Consider the following 17,850-nt stretch of genomic DNA (forward strand, 5'->3'; position numbering starts at 1 on the left):
CAGCCCTGGGCCAAGTCTGGCCGAAGGTCGTGTGGGCGGGGCCGTCTGGCGGGAGCCGGTGGGCACCGCCCCCTGGGGAGCGCGTGGCGCGTGAGGGCGGGGCTGTCACTGGCCTGGTCCTGAGTATACGGCCCAGGCGGGTGTTTCAGATGTGGACTGTGTTTCTCGTTTAGCTGTGCTCCTTTGGCAGGCCACTTGACGTCTCTGAACCTCACTTTCTTCCTCATCCCTTTTTTTTTTCTTTCTTTCTTTCTTTCTTTTTTTTTTTTTTTTTGAGAGAGCTCCTGCGAGCGTGGGGGAGGGGCAGAGGGAAAGGGAAAATCTCAAATAAATTCCAGGCCCAGCACAGAGCCTGAAGCCGGGGCTGGATTACAGCATCCTGAGATTATGACGCCAGCGGAAATCAAGAGTTCCACGTTTACCCGTCAGCCTAACTGTGGGAGCCACACAGAGGACCCCCTCCTCATCCCTCCCCAAAATGGGGATGCTTGGGGCATCTGGGTGGCTCCGTCAGTCAAGACTTGATTTCGGCTCAGGTAATGATCTCACAATTTGTGAGATAAAGCCCCGCTTTGGGCTCCACGCTGACAGCACGGAGCCTGCTTGAGATTCTCTCTCTCTCTCCCTCTCTCTCTCTCTCTCTCTCTCTCTCTCTCTGCCCCTCCCCAGCTTGCGCATGTGCTCTCTCAAATAAATAAAATGAAAAATTTTTTTTAAAAATGGGGATGTGTAATGATAACCCCTACCTCACACAGCCTTGTGAGAAGAAAAGGGCTGATACGTGTTAGTTATTTGTGTTACCTGGAAGTTGCAGGAAGTTCCTGGGACCAGGGCCGAGTAAGAAGTGCCCAAATTATACATTTCTTTTGCATTTCTCAGAGCTTAGCCTGGAACATATTTGACAATCAGTGCATATTCTGAGAGTGAGTGCAGGAGAGAAGGAGGCCTCCCTGCAACAATAATGAGAGGAATAATGGGGAATGGTGTGTCCTATCTGTATTCCTGAATATGTCATATTGTCTTATATTGGGATTACATTGACTGCAAAGAAACAGTTAAAAAATATATATTTTTTCCTTTTTACTGTTTACTTTTGAGAGAGAGAGAGAGAGAGAGTGTGAGTGGGAAAAGAGCAGAGAGGGAGACAGGGAATCAGAAGCAGGCTCCAGACTCTGAGCTGTCACAGCACAGAGCCCAACTGAGGCTCAGACTCACCAGCCCAGCGGTGAGATCATGACCTGAACCAAAGTGGGATGCTCAACAGATTGAGCCACCCAGGCCCCCCAAAGAAACAAATTTTTAAAGTTCCATTTAATTTTATTAAAATTATTCTTAATGTTTCTGATTTTATGAATTTGAAAACACATAACAATAAAGATTCTACTTCTCATGCATATTCAGGAGAAAAAGCAACCCTAAGCCATCAGAATACAAGGGCAGTGTAACCATTTACCTAGAGTAGAAAGTATGAAATGAAATGAGATAGAATGTTATTTTCACCTACTTGAAAATTGAACTAATTGCTTTGCAATCACTGAAACTGAAAAATTACACATTTCTTCAGTTAATATTAATTTAAAAGTTTCCAAGAGCAAATTTAGCTCCATAATAATATCTTATTTTAAATAATATCCCATATTTTAAAAAACCGTAATTTTTAGGAATAATTTTAGGCTTACAGAAGAATCGTAAAGATAGTAGTACAGAGAGTTTCTGCATACCCCTCATCCAGCTTTCCCTGACGTGGACAACTTACATAACCTTGGTATAATGATCAAAGCTAAGAAATTAACATTGGTACAGTACTATTAACTAGATAATGGGCTTCATTTGGATTTCACTATGTTTTCCACTAATGTCCTTTTTCTGTTCCAGGATCCGTTCCAGGGTACCACCTAGTATTTAGTTGTCATGTCTCTTTAGTCTCCTCCTATCTATGAAAGTTTCTTGATTTTTTTCTTGTGTTTCTTGACCTTGACACTTTTGGAGACCATTAGTCACATATTTTGTAGAATGTCCCTCAATTTCCGGTTTGATGTTTTTTCATGACTAGGCTGGAATTCTGCATTTTTTGTAAGTATACCACAGAGGTGAAGTGCCCTTTTCCTTGAATTGTGTCAGGGGGTTCCTGATACCAACATGACTTATTATTACCCATGTTAACCTTGACCATTTGGGTAAGGTGGAGAAAACTTGTCAAGTTTCTCTACTGTAAAAATCATTGTTTCTTCCTTTCCCTACTCTATTCTTTAGAAGGGAGTCACTAAGTGCAGCCCAGTCTGGAGGTGGGGTTGGTTGTGAAGGACATCAAAGAATTTGTGGATGTATGTTAAAACCACCATAGTATTTAAGACATGTTTTGGGAGAGATACTTTGAAGGTATGAAATGTCCTATTCCTCCTTAAACTTTCACCTACCAGTTTTATCATTCATCAGTAGATTCTGCCTGCAGCAGTTATTACTGTGGTGTTCTAATGGTGATTTTCTATTTCCCTTGTTTCTTCTGCAATTATTAATTGAAATTCTGAAAAGAGAATTGTTCCATTTATGTATTTGTGTATGTATTTATTCATTCAATCATTCGTTTATATCATATGGACTGATGGATATTTATTTTACAAATCATAGCATGGTAAAACATAATCTGACTCTCTATATCCTGCCTCCATACACTGTTATTATTAATATTATTATTATATTGGGCCCTGTGGATAATACAGAGTGGGAACAACAAAAATATTTACACTTCTTTACACCACTATTTCATATTGTTGAGGGGAGTGTCTAGGCACTGACTAGAGTTATTGGAACAAGAAATAGTGATGTAAGCCAATTATTTAAAGTAGCAAAAATAACTAGTAAAGGAACTAAATATGATGTAATTATCAAACTTTGGAGGGGTGAAGAAGGGCTGGTATATGTAAACCAAATCCTCATCAGTAATATTGTCTACATTCAAAACATCACGAGAGCTTTAATCATGTAATTTGGAGTTAAGTATTTGAAACCACAGATGTTTTAGACAAATTGCCTTTCCAAGTTAGTAAAAGATGGATTGTTTAATAAGTGGTATTGGGACAACTGGGAGGTTTAAGCAAAACGTAGTTTGACCTATACGTCACACCTTACACAAGGAACATCTCTAGCTTGATGGAGTATTTTTTTGTTGTTTTTGTTTTTTTTAAGGGCTATTTCTTAAATTTTTTTTTTTTAACATTTATTCACTTTTGAGAGACAGAGTGCGAGCCAGGGAGGGGCAGAGAGAGAGAGAGAGAGAGAGGGAGACCCAGAATCCAAAGCAGGCTCCATGCTTGGAGATGTCAGCACAAAGCCCCACATGGGGCTCCAACCCCTGGACCCCGACATCATGACCTGAGCTGAAGTCGAAGGTTTAACTGACTGAGCTAAGGTTCCTAGCTGAACTGGGTTCCAAGAACCCCTAGAATATTTTAGGTTAAAGAAAGAAACCACTAAAGTACCTGAGGAATTTATGGAACAACCTTAAAAAAAAAATCTGGGAGTAGAGACTGCTTTGCTAGCTGTGATACTAAATGCAGAAACCTTAAAAGATCTTAACATTCAATACATAACTTTAAAAATCCGTTTTGCAAACTCCATTACATCAAAAAATAACTGGGAAAAATATCTGGGTTCATTTCATAGTCAAAAAGCTAATTATCCGTGTGTAAAAAGAGCTATGAAATCAATAAGGTGCCAAGAATTCCACATTGTACGATTCCATTTGTATGAAATTTTCAGAGAAAACAGAAGGTGGATCAGTGGTTTCTCCTGAGGCTGGGAGGGGGAGTGACTGAAAATTGGTACAAGAGGACTATTTGAGGTGATGGAATTTCTAGATGTCTTCTGCGGGATCAGAATCCCCTCTGGCTGAGAATCATTGCACTAGTGTTTATTGAAGGCCCCTTATGTCCCACATACTGTTGGGAGTGCCCATCCATACTGTGGGGATGGATACAAGCATTATTCATCCGTTGATGTGGGAATCAAAAGGCATAAAATTGGTCTAACATAAAGTGTAAGTGGGGGTGCTTGGGTGGCTCAGTGGGTTGAGCGTCCGACTTTGGCTCAGGTCATGATCTTGCAGTTCCTGGGTTTGAGCCCTGTGTCTCGTTCTGTGCTGTCAGCACAGAGCCTGCTTCAAAACCTCTGTCCCCTTCTCTCCTTGCCCCTCCCCTTCTCTCTCTCTCTCTCAAAAATAAATATTTTTCAAAAAATGATATAAAAAATAAATGTGTGTGTGTGTGTGTGTGTGTGTGTGTGTGTGTGTGTTAGGGTGGGGTGCATTGGGGGCAACGAGGAAGAATCAAAAAAACTTCCTAGAAAAAGTGACCTTGCGTGAAGACTTGAAAGGTGGGTAGGGGTTAAGTAGGAGTTAGACCCTTGAGAGGGAGCACAGGTAGATTTGCACCCAGAGCCAGCAACAGGTACAAAAAAAGGCAGTGTGGTCCAGAGTCTTGAGGAACTGAGCAAAGTTCTTTTGGGCGAAGAAGGCAGTGTGGCCTGGGAAGGTGGCAGGTAGAGGCCAGGTCATGTGACAAGTTTCAAAGTTTCTACTTGAATGACCTCAAGCTTAGTATAGTTTTTAAAACATATTTTATAGAAGAGCAGTAATTCCATTGCTTAAGTACTCAGATGTTGTGCCTCTTGAGGTATGGGAAAACATATAAGAACTGTCAGGAATTTACTCAGGTGATGAATCACATAGCCACAAATAATTATTTTTATTATTTAGGAAGTACACATTGAACTCATATTACTTACTGCATGTTAGATGCCGTTATAAAGTGCTTTATGAAAATTAACTCATTTAATCATCATGACAACCCTACCAGGTAGTTGCTATTTTTTTTAGCAGCTTTGTTGAGGTATAGTTTACATATATAAAATTCACCTGTTACAAGCATACCATTCAGTGATTTTTATTAAATGCATAGAATTGCGCAACCATCACCATGACCCTGTCTTGGAATATTAATGCCACTCCCAGCCCTCATCTCAGGAATCCACTGGTCTACTTTCTGTCTTCATAGATTTGCTTTTTCTGGAAATTTATATAAATGGAATCACATAATATATAGTTTTTTTCTGGCTTCTTTCACTTTGTATATTTTTGACATTCATCCATGTTGTAGCATATATCAGTAATTTTTCTTTTTTTTTTTCATTTTTTAAAGTTTATTTGTTTATTTTTGAGAGGGCAGAGAGAGGAAGAGAATCCCAAGCAGGTTCTTCACCGTCAGCACAGAGCCTGACATGGGGCTTGAACTCATGGATCTCAAGATCATGACCTGAGCCAAAATCAAGAGTTGGATGCTTAACCAACTGAGCCACCCAGGTGGCTTTTTTACTTCCTATTGCTGGATAATATTTTGTATTGCTGGATGGTATTTGCTGGATCGTAGTTTTTTACTTCCTATTGCTGGATAGTATTTTGTGTATGGATGTACCACATTTTGTTTATCTATTCACCAGTTGATGGGCATTTGGGTTATTTCTAGTTGTGGGCCATTAGGAACAATTCTGCTGTGAATACTTGCAGACAAGTCTTGGTGTGAACATATGTTTTCATTTCTCTTGGGTGGAATTTCTCCATCTAATGGTAAGTTTAACTTTTTAAGAAACTGACAAACTACACTCCCAAGTGTCTGTTCGGTAGGTACTATTATCACGTTGGTCCTCATTCTGCTGATGGGAAAACTGAGGCATGGAGAGATTCAGAAACTTGCACAAAATCATAAAGCCTGTAAGTGGTGGGAATGATAATTGAACTTGTGTGGTCTGGAGTTGCCTCTGTGACCCTGGCACTAAACTTCGTTGGCCACTTTCCGGGTTGGAAATTGTTCTCCATTTCAAAGAATGAGGTTTGTCTGCTTTCCCTCACCTGATTTTGGCTTCAGAACTGCTGGAGAACATGTTGTTTTCAGCTCTATCCATGGGAATTTTGCCTGAAGGCATGTCTGTGATGTCCTTTTTCTTCTTTCCTTCCAAGGTCATTCCCTAAGCAAATATCAAGCGCTCAAGTATTTTTATTTTTGTGTTTCTTCTGTGAGAAAAATGAACAAACCTAGTGAGTGTTTTGCAATTGGGATTTATAAACTCTCCAGTGAGCAAATCCCCTTTCTTGGGCCAAGAACCACCTTCTTAGGACAAAATACCGTTATAGCTACTGATTCAGTGTGTGCCTGGTGGATTTCCTTTAAACACAGCAGCAGTGCCCTGCAGTGCACATGCCAATAATAGCTTGTGGGCTGGTAGCCATGCATGGGCCAGTCGCTCAAAAGACCCTCTGGCTCTGACTGGTAATTACCTCCTGGTTTTAAAGGCCAGCCAAGTCAGCACCCGCCTTCTGCTTCCAAGATTCGATGTGATCACCCCCTTTAGCACCCTTCCTTTGCTGAGAATTACAAAAAAGGCAACAGCTTGCTCTACAACCACTGAGGAGATGCCATCTTTAGGCCTTTAGATTAACTTATACATGATTGGCAATATGCACTTTCCAGGATTGTTCTTAAAAAGATAGGAACTACTTGTGAGAGGCTTAATCATAGCTAAGATTATGCCAGGTCCTGCTGGGGTCTTTGAATTCTAGTAGTATATTCTTAGAGCCTGAGTGTTTTCTAATTGTGATTATTCTGGGAATGTAACTTGCCAGTAATCATAAAGAATAGTGAAAGGCATATTGTGATCCTAACTCAGATCCCAAATCTTAAACTCCAAGTCATCCTGTCCCCCAACATGCCTATCCTCCAGAATCCTTTTGTGAACCTGGAGGCTAACCTGTCTTTCTTCTGGGTTCTTGTGCTGCCCTGTGCATTCTCTTACCATGGCCCCTATCATAGTAGATTGAAATTTTCAGTATCTCCCACTGTTCTGTAAGCTTGTACAGGGAGGAAATGTGTGTGTGTGTGTGTGTGTGTGTGTGTGTGTGTGTGTGTGTGTGTTAATCTCAGGTGCAGAGAGAGTTGAATTAAATATTCCCTTCAATCCATAGCTCACTATTATCATACACACAAGTTTCCACCCTTGTTTTTTTTCATTTTATTTTTCTCTTCTACTCTTAATCCCCCTCTCATATTATTATGGGTAATAATAGCAAACAACAACAGTTAGGGAGCATTTACTGACAGGCACTGTTTAAGTACTTTTATTAACTCTGCTAATCCTCACCACACCGTAGAGTCCTTGCTATTATTATCTACCATTTTTCAAGTGAAGAAACTAAACACAGAGGTTAAGAGACTTGCCCAAGGTGACAGAGCCAGTAAGCAGCAGAGCCAGGATTTGAACCCAAGTGGTCTGGTGCTAGAAGCCATGCTCTTAACTACTGTGCGATGTGCTCTCCCAGGTACATGTGCTGCTGTGATGGATGATGTCCCTGAACGTGAATATCACTCCTCAGATGTGCAGTGCTGTTTGATGTGTGCTTTTCATATACATAAGTGGGGCTTAGCTATGGGTCTTATTCTGCTTCATTTTGTTCTGTTTTGTTTTGTTTTGTTTTCTCTGCTTCTTGTATTTCCTCTTGAAAATATCCAGTGTGCTGTTTGTACTTCTAGTGCACAGCTTCTGACTGCTGTGTGCTAGTTTGCACTGGGCACCCACCACACCTTATGACCCATTCTTGTTTGGGTGCCTTTAGCTCGCTACCTCCACAAGCAATGCTTTAAGGAACACCCTGTCTAGTCCCCTAAAGAGCCTGTGCTAGAGTTTCTCTTGGGGATGTACCCAGGAGCGGATGTCTAAGTCAAAGTGCACGTGAGTATTTTATTTCACCAATGCTGACAGATTGGTCTCTGAAATGGCAGTACAATTTCACATGCCTGCCAGCAGCACCAAGGTTTCCCTTTCTTCACATCCTTGCCAACACTTGGTAATTTTGGGTTATTCTGACTAATGTAAAATAATATCTTGTTGTTTTAATTTGCATATTCCTGGTTACAAGTGAGAATGAGCACCTTTTGTTAGACATTTGAGTTTCCTCTACCTATTTGTATTTTATGTGTGTGTGCGTGTGTGTTTGTGTGTGTGTGTGTGTGTGTGTGTGTGTGTGTGTGTGTGTTAGTTTTCCTGTACGGTCTTGTTAGTGGTCTCCTGTCACTTTTGGATGTTGTAAACGCCTTCTCCCTGACTGTCATCACTACCTTTCACTGAATGGAAATGCAATCAATTTTGAGCTTTTGGCATCTTGTTTAATAAGCCATTTTCTATTCGTTAGTCACAAAATTGTAAATTTTCTTCTATTAACTTTATAATACTACCTTTCACATTTGGGTCTTTTATCCGTTTAGATTTACCTTTGTGTAAAGTAAGAGGAAGGGATTCAACTTTATTTTTCTCCAAACAGTGAGCATCATTCCCAGTACTTTTTATTATTTTTACTTTTTTAAAGATCTTATTTTGTTAAGTAATCTCTACACCCAATGTGGGGCTTAACCCACAACCCTAAGATCAAGAGTCGCATGCTCCACTGACTGAGCCAGCCAGGTGCCCCCCCCAACCCGGCCCAGTATTTTTTAATAAATAATCTATCCTTTGCTCACTCATATATGGTTCACTTTTTATCATATCTTAAGTTCCTATGTATAAATGAGTCTATTTTTATGTTCATTTTCCTATTTTTTTAATGTTTATGTATTCTTGAGGGGCGGGGAGTGGCAGAAAGAGAGGGAGACAGAGGATCTGAAAGCAGGCTCTGTGCTGATAGCAGAAAGTCTGGTGCGGGGCTTGAACTGATGAACCATGAGATCATGATCTGAGCCCAAGTCAGATGCTTAACTGAACCACCCAGGCGCCCCTTCATTTTCCTGTTATATTAGTTTAACAATAACTTAGTAGCATGCCTTAATATCTGGAAGAGATTAGTTATTCAAGGACCTTTATTCATCTGTATAGGTTTTAAAATAAGTTGTTTGAGTTGATAAAAAAAATTAATATTTTATTTCTGGAAAGATCTAGATTTACTGATAGGCAAATTCCTTTTATATGATTCTTTTTTTTTAGAGCATGATTTTTATTTTTCAACGTTTATTTATTTTTGGGACAGAGAGAGACAGAGCATGAACGGGGGAGGGGCAGAGAGAGAAGGAGACACAGAATCGGAAACAGGCTCCAGGCTCCGAGCCATCAGCCCAGAGCCTGACGCGGGGCTCGAACTCACGGACCGCGAGATCGTGACCTGGCTGAAGTCGGATGCCCAACCGACTGTGCCACCCAGGCGCCCCTAGAGCATGATTTTTAATTTTATATTTTTAAATTTACATCCAAATTAGTTAGCATATAGCGCAACAATGATTTTAGGAGTAGATTCCTTAGTGTCCCTTACCCATTTAGCCCATCCCCCCTCCCACACCTCCTCCAGTAACCCTCTGTTTGTTCTCCATATTTATGAGTCTCTTCTGTTCTGTCCCCCTCTCTGTTTTTATATTATTTTTGTTTCCCATCGCTTATGTTCATCTGTTTTGTCTCTTAAAGTCCTCATATGAGTGAAGTCATATGATTTTTGTCTTTCTCTGACTAATTTCACTTAGCATAATACCCTCCAGTTCCATCCACGTAGTTGCTAATGGCAAGATTTCATTCTTTTTGATTGCTGAGTAATACTCCACTGTATATATATACCACATCTTCTTTAAACATTCATCTGTTGATGGCCATTTGGGCTCTTTCCATACTTTGGCTATTGTTGATAGTGCTGCTATAAACATTGGGGTGCATGTGTCCCTTCAAAACAGCACACCTGTATCCCTTGGATAAATGCCTAGTATTGCAATTTCTGGGTCGTTGGGTAGTTCTATTTTTAGGTTTTTGAGGAACCTCCATACTGTTTTCCAGAGTTCTTCTATGTGATTCTTATTTACCATTATATCCTTACAACCTGGCACAGCAGCTTACATATACAGTGGCTGAATAAATATTTATAGAACTGATCTATTTTTCTACTGATTTGTGTCCCCTTTCAAAGTGGCTGGGCAGTAAACAGATGATGTGATAATGGAGGGCACATTTAAAACCATATTGCCTTCCTTTGAGTGAGAGGAGAGAGCTGAGGAAAGCAAAGATCAGGGAACTGACCCCTTCTGTAACAGGGACAGTTGTAGCTTTTGTTTTGATTCCTATAATTACTAAATAAGATTAGACCCTCTTGGTTGAAAATAACTTCTGCGTCGAGCTTTCGAGGTGGCTGCACACAAGGGTCAATAGCTGGATCCCTAATGGATTTTCAAAGGAAAATATGAAGCTTAAGCCAGGATATGAGAGAGAGGAAAAGTTGTGTCAGTTAATTCATTTGATCCAGTTAGTGTTGAATGTGGAGTTGCAAATACCTTTCTAGAAAGGTCTTGTGCTACAGAAATGAGGAGGATGCCATCTAGTGGCAATAAATCCACACAGCACCATTTGATCTAACGTCCTGGGTAATAACAGGAAATATTATGATGCCTACAGGAAGCTAGGCACTGTTGTAAGAATTTTGCACATCACAGAAAAACCCACAAGACAGAGGTATTTATTACCCCTGTCGTAAAGATGAGGAAATTGAGTCTCAGAGGAATTAAGCAACTTGCCCAAGGTCACAGAGCTAGTACTCTGTTGAAATCTAGACTGTGTGGCTACAGAATTGGTATGCTCAGTCTTTTTGTTCTTTTGCTTAAGGGGAAGAGGAAATGGTGTGCTGGAGTTGGCTGCCACCAGATAGAAAGCATGGATGGTGTGCGTTTCTTCCCAGCTTCCCATTTAGTGACATCATGGTGGGAGTGTTTACACAATGAAAATTCACAATGAGAATACTCCACATATCAAAGCTTTACTCTCTTTCTCTCTCTGTCTCCCTCCTTCTCTTTCTGTCTCTCTTTTTCCCAGAGAACTGGTTTGCCAACATACCCTAGGTGAGGAGGCCTGAAAATTCAGAGACATAGCCCTAGGCTTTCTTTAGGGAAATTGGGCAAGAGATTTGAAAAGTAATTAAAACCCAGTTTTGGGGGGAAAAAAGAGAAACAGGCTTTAAGACCTTTCTTTTTGATTTTCTTGGTATTAAAATAGAAACAGGTAGTTTATGACTAGTGTAGAACTCTTTAAAGTGAAGGTCTATTGGAGAGTAATGTTGAGTTGCTCAACCCCTTTATGAGGAAGGAAGGCAGGGTCTCTGTTGCAAATCACACATTAAAAATGGCCAAAGAGGGGCACCTGACTGGCTCAGTTGGTAGAGCACGTGACTCTTAATATGGGGGTCCTGAGTTTGAGCCCCATGTTGGTCATAGGAATTACTTTAAAAAATGGCCAAAGAAACAGATGAGTCAGGAAGAACCAGCAGAACCATTTTTAGAGGAACTTAAGCTAAATACAGTCAGACTAACTTAAGGACTGTCAAATGGGCAAAGTAGAATTAGGCAGTTCAGAGAACAAACACATGTATACCAATTTGAAGGGAATCAAATCACAGACAGAATGGCTATGGTATTTAGGAGAAATGACACAAAGTTGACATAACTTCCCACTTTAGAACCCTCTTTAGAACAAAACCTTTTAGGCTGAATCTCCTAGAAGTATTTGAATCATACAATAACCCTACTCAAAAGCCTTCCGTAGACAGTCCTGGCAGAATGTTATTTGTTGAGGCCAAAATACATAAGGGATCACTGTTCTATTTCTCTACTTTTCTGTATGTTTGAAATTTTCCATAATTAAAGAAGAAAAACCCAAACCCAAACCATCAGACTTTTCAAATGATTGTATTCAGTACAGTGAATAAAATAAAGGATCAAAATCTGTCAGAAGAGGTAGGTCTGAGATGCATGCAGAACGGAGGGCTTTGCAAGCCCATCTGAAAATCTAAAGGTAATGGAAGCCACTGGAGTATTTTAAGCAGGGGTATGTGTGCCTGGGCATGGGTGTGTATGTGTTCGAAGTTTAAGTCTGTGTATGTCTGTTCATAAAGGATTGGGACTGGAACAAATATCATAGCTGTAGTTGAACGACAATAATGAATAAAATCTGAATATAGTCTCAGTCATTTGGGTGGTGCTCAGGTGACAAACTGTCTTGGTTTGCCCAGGACTGAGGTTTTTCTGAGATTTGGGATTTGGGGTTTTAAACCCCAAAGGTGGTGGCAGAGTGTGACTTCTTTGTTTAAAGGGTGCTTGATGGATAAGGAAATAGGATAAAGACAGGCAGCTGAACAGATAACAGAAGCCGGAATGGAGGGTTTATAATAAGGAGGTAGTCAGCCTTGCTCCAGGCCATGGAGGAGCCGAGAGGAAGGAGACTCAGACCACAGAATCGGATGTTCTAGGATGACCTCTTTAGATCAGGATTTGCCAGACATATTCTTCAGTTACCCAGCCTTTGAAAACCAAAAACCAAAACCAAAACCTCACTTCACAGCACATACAACTAATCAGTGCCAAAGATGTAGTCTCACTAGTACTCTTAGATGTTAGAATACAGATTCAGAAATCGATTAGCTACGTAACTCATGAAAAGGTAAACTGCAAAGGCAGAGGCATTTTATCATTTAATACTCTGATTCTTTCATAAAAAGATTAAGGCAATCTCACAGTATTTAATTTTTGTAATATATATTTTACTATATTAAAATAAATTTCACAGAAAGCTGAACAAATATTTGTTAAAAATATAAATATAAAACATAAACATGTGGCAAACTTACATACTCCAGAGCAAGTAATTTTAACCCTACTTTTTAATCTTAGTTAATTGACTGATTGAATCCACTTGGCATTGGCTATGCTGCACTATGAATGAGGTCCTTGGCTAAGGATTTTGGGGAATAGAGACAGAGAGAGAGCAAGAGAGAGCATGAGCAGGGGAGGGGCAGGGAGAGAGAGAGGGAGGAGAGGAGAGGGGAGAGGAGGGGAGAGGAGAGGAGAGGAGAGAGAGGATCCCAAACAGGTTCTACGCTGTAAGTGCAAAGCATGACATGGGGCTCAATCTCATGAACCGTGAGATCATGACCTGAGTGAAAACCAAGAGTCAGATGCTTAACTGACTAAGCCACCCAGGCACTAAGGGTTTTGGGGAATAGAAAGCTGAGTTAGGGTCTTTCAATATGATTGTGGACTTTTTTTTTTTTTTTTTGTCAGGAGGCTGTATCTGGCAGTGTGGAGAGATCCCCCAGGCTGTATAGTCTATGGGGTTTGCAGTTTGAACTTTAGGGTTTATTCACCAAAGTTGTGTAGGCACTGATTCACTGGAGAATTGGCCTGTCTTCTCAGACACACCTCAGCTAGAGATCTGAAAAGTCATATGGCCTTTCCTTTTTTTTTTTTTTTCTATTTCTTCTCTTTTATTTTTTATATTGGATATATTTATTTATTGTTTTAATTTTATTTTTCATTTTTTAAAATTTACATCCAAATTAGTTAGCATCTGGTGCAACAATGATTTCAGGAGTAGATTCCTTAGTGCCCCTTACCCATTTAGCCCATCCCCCCTCCAACAACCCCTCCAGTAACTCTCAGTTTGTTCTCCATATTTATGAGTCTCTTCTGTTTTGTCCCCCTCCCTGTTTTTATATTATTTTTCTTCCCTTCTTTTATGTTCATCTGGTCTGTGTCTTAAAGTCCTCAGATGAGTGAGTCATATGATTTTTGTCTTTCTCTGACTGACTAATTTCACTTAGTATAACACCCTCCAGTTCCATCCACGTAGTTGCAAATGGCAAGATTTCATTATTTTGATTGTTGAGTAATACTCCATTGTATATATATACCACATCTTTATCCATTCATCCATTGATGGACATTTGGGCTCTTTCCATACTTTGGCTATCGTTGATAGTGCTGCTATAAACATGGGGGTGCATGTGTCCCTTCGAAACAGCACACCTGTATCCCTTGGATAAATACCTAGTAGTGCAATTGCTAGGTTGTAGGGTAGTTCTATTTTTACTTTTTAAGGAACCTCCATACTGTTTTCCCGAGTGGCTGCACCAGCTTGCATTCCCACCAGCAATGCAAAAGAGATCCTCCCTCTCTGCATCCTTGCCAACATCTGTTGTTGCCTGAGTTGTTAATGTTAGCCATTCTGACAGGTGTCAGGTGGTATCTCATTGTGGTTTTGATTTGTACTTCCCTGATGATGAGTGATGTTGAGCATTTTTTCATGTATCGGTTGCCCATCTGGATGTCTTCTTTGGAGAAGTGTCTTTTGCCAATTTCTTCACTGGATTATTTGTTTTTTGGGTGTTGAGTTTGATAAGTTCTTTATAGATTTGGATAGTAACCATTTATCTGATGTCATTTGTAAATATCTTCTCCCATTCTGTCGGTTGCCTTTTAGTTTTGCTGATTGTTTCCTTCGCTGTGCAGAAGATTTTTATTTTGATGAGGTCCCAGTAGTTCATTTTTGCTTTTGCTTCCCTTGCCTCTGGAGATGTGTTGAGTAAGAAGTTGCTGTGGCCAAGATCAAAGAGGTTTTTGCCTAGTTTCTCCTCGAGGATTTTGATTTCCTGTCTTATATTTAGGTCTTTCATCCATTTTGAGTTTATTTTTGTGTATGGTGTAAGAAAGTGGTCCAGGTTCATTCTTCTGCATGTCATTGTCCAGTTTTCCCAGCACCACTTGCTGAAGAGACTGTGTTTATTCCATTGGATATTCTTTCCTGCTTTGTCAAAGATTAGTTGACCATACGGTTGTGGGTCCATTTCTGGGTTCTCTATTCTGTTCCATTGATCTGAGTGTCTGTTCTTGTGTCATGACCTTTCCTTCCTTATACTTCAATCATTTTATGTCCAGAGCTTACCTCTGGCTTAATCTACTCCCTTTGTTATCTCCACACACTCCATGAGTGCAGAGAAAATGCATGCTTACCCCAGTCCTAACTCCTGATGCTACTGCCTATCGGGACCTGCTCAGGTGGGATGGGGAATCTGGTATCCGTCCAGTGTAAGGGCAGGCAATTGGGAGTGGCTGGTGGGGAGAGAGGGGGTGGAGATAGGAGTTAGGCCATGTTTCCTCCTATTTCCAACCTCAGCATAGGATACAAACCCTAGCTTCTCTCATTCTGTCCCCATAGAGTCCTCCAGGCACATTTGTCATTGTTCCTTGGAGAGCAGGTCGTGGCCAGGAGGAAATGGAGGGTGGGTGCAGGCCCTGTACAGACACAACCACAACCTCCAAGTGGCTAGACTGACTTGTTCAAGGTATTTTTTCTTGGCCTTTGAATCCAAAGGTAAGCAAATTTTGCTCTGTGCATTCATGAATAGAATGTGAATATTAGGTCCTATTCCACTGAGAAGTAAGATGAACAAGAAACCAGATTAGGATCCTCTGAAGTCTCCTGTCTTCAGAGAGTCAGACTGCCACCCTGTCCTGGCTAAGCATTTCTGTCATTCTTGGTCCCACCTGCACTCAGGGCCACCAGCATCTGGTTTGAATAAATCACAAATCTGTTTTCAGTCTCTAAGAGCTCTTGGCAGGAGATGCAAACAGCAGCTTTCCCTAGGGAAGTCTGGGTGTGATGGGACCCCTTTCTTTTTTGCATCCTCAGGCTGTGATGAGGATTTCGAAGGATAGTCAGTGGAATGTGCTTCTCTGCTGTCCTGAGTTCTCCTTTCTCTGTCACAGAATGAAATAAAGCACAAAATTTCAGGATTTAATTTTTTTATTTTTTGGAGAGGAATTTTAATTGTGAACATTTGAGGTGTGAGGTACATCCCTGACCCCATAGTACAAAGACCTACACTGAAGTGTTTCCCACCTTGTAATTATACCTCTTGTTCTTTACCAGCCTCTGAGCCCTTGGAGGCTGAAAGTTTAGCTGTGTTAACCTTTGAATTCTGTGTCTCATTTAATGAGCAGTCCTCTCAGTACATGTGTGTTGAATGAATAAATGCACTCACTTTTTTATGGTGATTTCTAGTTTATTATGCACATATATATTATTTCCTTTGAACCTCAAAACAACTCTGTGAAATGGATATTCTGATCATCTCTGTTTTTCCAGATGGGGAAACTGAAGGCAAAACAGGTTTGGTGACTTTCTAAGGATCACCTAGAATGGGCACTCAAATCTAACTGTTTAAAAAAAATTTTTTTCCCTTTATTCTGGAGAGAGAGAGAATGTGAGCACGAGTGAGCCAGGGGGAGGGGCAGAGAGGGAGAGAGAGAGAATCCCAAGTAGGCTCCACACTCAGCACAGAGACTGATGCAGGGCTTGATCCCACTACCCTGGGATCATGACCTGAGCCAAATTCAAGAGTTGGATGCCCACATCTAGGCGCCCCTCAAATCTAGACTTTTTGACACCAAAGTCTAGGTTCTTCCCGTGTGCCACACTGACTCTAGATGTTTCCCATTATTGTCTTAGTAAACCAGCTGAAAAGGACACAAAGATATAAACATTGCCCTGATGGGTCAGAACCACACAGGGAACTGCAGCCTACCATCCAGTCCAGTCTCACAGCGGGAGTTTGTAGGAGCATGATCATTTCAGAGCTAGAGACATAGCTTTCAAAACATTCCCGAGGACCCTGTAGGAACCTGTTTAATGATTTTTACTCCTTGTTACTGACTGAATAGATTCAGGGTGGTTTTATTTATTTATTTATTTATTTATTTATTTATTTATTTATAATATTTTATCTTCAAATTCCATCCACTTACTATCTTAGTGAAGTCTTGAGTCTTTTTTTAAAAAAAATGTTTATTGAGGGAGAGAGAGCGAGAGAGAGAGAGAGAGAGCGAGCATGAGTAGAGGGGCAGAGAGAAAGGGAGACAGAGAATCCCAGGCAGGCACCTGACTGTCAGCACAGAGCCCGACTGGGGGCTCAAACCCATGAACCATGAGATCATGATCCAAGCTGAAACCAAAACCAACTGAGCCACCCAGGCACCCCTGAAGGTAGTATCTTTTAAAATTTTAGATACAAACTTATTTGGGGCCCTGTGTCTGTCCTTAACAGCGTGGCAGTGGTAGGAGAGGGACTAGGGTCCTCATTGTTTTTCACAAAGAACTAAAGAGTTGTGATTTAGGGATCACCAAGGGGTAGACCCAAGCTGGACAAACTGTAAGTGGCAGAAATATTCAGAAAGTTGGTGTGTTCAAGACATGGCAAAATTATCATGATATGCGTCTCTGGTTTACAGTAAAGGTAACTGGGGTTTGTGGTGGGTTTTGGTGCCTCCTTGAGTTGGAAAAACCGTGGCTTGGGGTCAAATGTGACCCACCTCCTGGTCTTGTAGAGCCCACAAGCTAAGAATGCTTTTTGCATGCTTAAATGGTTGAAAAAAAATCAAAAGATATTTTATGACATGTGAAAATTATATGAAATTGACATTTCAGTGTCTGTAAAGAAAACTTTATTAGCACAGCCACTCCTATTCATTTACATGTTGTTTCAGATGGCTCATGTGACAGGGGCTGCATGTGGCCCACAAAGCTTAAAATATTTATTGTGTGTGGCCCCTGACAGAGTTTGCTGACCCGTGACATAGTGCCCCCCCTTCCTTCAAAATTGCCAAGGGTTTAAACCCTGGAATAGTAGATGTCTTTCTGATGTTGTCAGAAGGGTGTGTGGGAGCCAAATACTTCAGGATTCCTCCCCAACCCCCCACCCCCGCCCCACACATCCACCTACCACTTCAGATGATGAGCTGTTATGGATTGAGCCTGGTTCTGTGGATCAGGCTCACCCCTCTGTGTGTCTAGCCCAATCTCGGCCTTTTCACATCTGGCCTACTCTAAATATCCTCATTCTAAATTTTTTCAATTAAAAAATTTTTTAAATTTTTTGGGAGAGAGAGTGGGGGAGGGGCAGAGGGGGAGAGAAGGAGGGAGGGAAGGAGAGAGAGAGAGAGAGAGAGAGAGAGAGAG

At 40.9% G+C, this 17,850-nt stretch overlaps 2 long non-coding RNA genes across 3 annotated transcripts in view; both read left to right on the forward strand.

Annotated features, from left to right (window-relative positions):
• LOC121028186 (uncharacterized) overlaps positions 1-17,850 on the forward strand; it is a 47,596-nt gene that overhangs the window by 18,948 nt on the left and 10,798 nt on the right. The gene's annotated exons all lie outside the window — the stretch shown is intronic.
• LOC121028188 (uncharacterized) overlaps positions 273-17,850 on the forward strand; it is a 20,823-nt gene continuing 3,245 nt past the window's right edge. The window contains exon 1 of the long non-coding RNA XR_005789108.1: positions 273-536. This is a non-coding gene — a long non-coding RNA (uncharacterized LOC121028188). The remainder of the gene's footprint in view (positions 537-17,850) is intronic.

The sequence above is a fragment of the Herpailurus yagouaroundi genome, unplaced genomic scaffold (genome assembly GCF_014898765.1).
Source record: "Herpailurus yagouaroundi ecotype Mexico unplaced genomic scaffold, PumYag 100, whole genome shotgun sequence".
NCBI classification, from domain to species: Eukaryota; Metazoa; Chordata; class Mammalia; order Carnivora; family Felidae; genus Herpailurus; species Herpailurus yagouaroundi.